The sequence below is a fragment of the Eriocheir sinensis genome, unplaced genomic scaffold, assembly GCF_024679095.1.
Source record: "Eriocheir sinensis breed Jianghai 21 unplaced genomic scaffold, ASM2467909v1 Scaffold195, whole genome shotgun sequence".
Classification (NCBI taxonomy): Eukaryota; Metazoa; Arthropoda; class Malacostraca; order Decapoda; family Varunidae; genus Eriocheir; species Eriocheir sinensis.
Window position 1 is genome coordinate 497,611 of NW_026111350.1, and position 2,390 is coordinate 500,000.

A 2,390-nucleotide genomic window follows, 5' to 3' on the forward strand; every position below is an offset into this window, starting at 1 on the left:
TGTTAATCATCATTAAAATTTTTCAAGTGTGAATTCATACATAGTACTTGTCAAAAGTTTAGGTTGGGTGAGGCAAGGTAGAATATATATGGTTTAAAAATACTAATTTCGATGAATGGTTATATTTGTTTGGACCCGGTAAAATATTGCATCATCACATTCCTAAGCTCTTCTGCTCCAATTTGCCACCATTCATTTTATGTTAACTCAGCTGGGAAATAATAGTACTATTAGAGTAGTTTCTACTAATTTGCTAAATTTTGTTAAAATTTTTGGGAGGGTACAGGTCACGATAAACAACAGCTCTCATTATTGCACCTAACCTAACCTAACCCAAACCTAAACCAAGTACTGAATATCTATGTTTTTCATTTGAAAGGAAATGCTTAATTAGTTAACACTGTCTTTATTTCTCAAGATATATGTTGTCTTTAGCATTCCACACCTGAACTGTATTATTTTATTTTCAAATATAGATTTATGTTCAACTAGTAATGTATATTAAAGGCTTTTGTCTTTTTATTTGCATATATTTTCTTATGATAATGAAATAAGATTGAGAGCAAATTTAGTCTATTGAGAATAGTTTTTTTGTTCTATAAAAAATGTTAAAAGGAAATATATACTTTTTTTAAAATTGAGGTTTAAGTCAAATTTAAGTTGGAAGTGATACACAATAATAGCTTTTTTTGTTACTTTTGTAAAGATCTTAATCTGTGGCATTACAGTTTAAAGGAACCTTTTATGTATTTCTGCATAAGTAAATAGTGAAATGGAGGAATCAAAAGTATGTAATTATTTTGCATAGGTAAAGGTACATTATATGTTTTATATGGTATCATTCAGAGTCAGAGGATTGCATTTCATATGATGAAAAATTACTATCCAATTAAAATAAAATTTCATTTAGCTTAAGAGGGTGATGTATTTAATTGAAATGAAACTTAGTCTATTGAGAATAGTTTCTTTAAAGGGAAAATCCTATTGTATCTTTTATTTTGAATTATATGTCAGTCAAATTTGTTAAAGGGTATTTCCCAAAATAGCTTTTTGTTTCCTCTTGTAAAGATTTCCATAATGTAATAATGGGGCATTTCAGTTTAAGAGAATTCTATATAAGTATTTTTGAATAAGGAAATTTCTCATGTACACAGGAAAACAGAAGTTAAAATGTTATAATTTACCAAAAGTAGGGGTATATTACAAATTTAAATGTTTTCATTGTGAGTATGTGTGAGAGATTCTCATGTGTTGAATAATCTTCATGTGTTGCAAATTGCCGGAAAAGAAGTTTCAAGTAACTTTATGTAAGTTATTTTTCAAACTTAAGTGGATTCTCAATTACTTATAAAAAATCATAAATAAATAAAAAAATAAAAAAATTGGATTATTCACTTTTGTCATCACCTATATTTTTTTCCATAACTTGTTTGTTATAAGCACCCAACATTTGAGCCCCTCATCATTAAATCCTACAGGAATACCAGAAAAAAAAATACGGTAGTATATTACCTGAGAAACTAGTTTACTAAAAGCCATGAAATAAAGTTTGAGACTGATGAATACAGTTTCCATGAAACACAACCATCCAAAAGGTGTGTATATGCCTATATATATATATATATATATATATATATATATATATATATACCTATATATATATATATATATATATATATATATATATATATATATATATATATATATATATATATATATATATATATATATATATATATATATATATATATATATATATATATATATATATATATATATATATATATATATATATATATATATATATATATATATATATATATATATATATATATGGTTAAGCGTCGTTGCAGTACTGCAGTCTCATAGCAACTTGCATTGTACATAATATCACTCACAATCCTCACACTACCTTGCTATGAATAATGAAAACCTGGGCAAATCATTAAAAAATATGTTTTGGATACTTGAAAAAAAAAATAGAAAAAACATTTTTAATGATTCGACTAAAGTCTCCAAAATGAAAAACTAATAAAACTAAAGCTAACCTAACCCTGCGGGGCTGACTAATCTAACCTAACCTAACCCTGCGGGGATGACCAATCTAACCTAACCTAACCTAACCTAACGTAACCCGGGTAATTCCGTGCGTGAGCAGTCTTGATCTTAGTCTTGGTTTTGTTTATGTTAGTCAGCCCCGCAGGGTTAGGTTAACTTCGGTTAGGTTTGGTTTGGTTAGATTAGTCAGCCCTGCAGGGTTAGATTAGGTTTGATTTGGTTAGATTAGTTTTTATTTTCATTTGGAGACTGGTTTTCGTTGTAAAATCATTAAAAACGTGTTTTCGATTTTTTTTCCAATATCGAAAACATGCTTTTTTAATGGTTTGCCC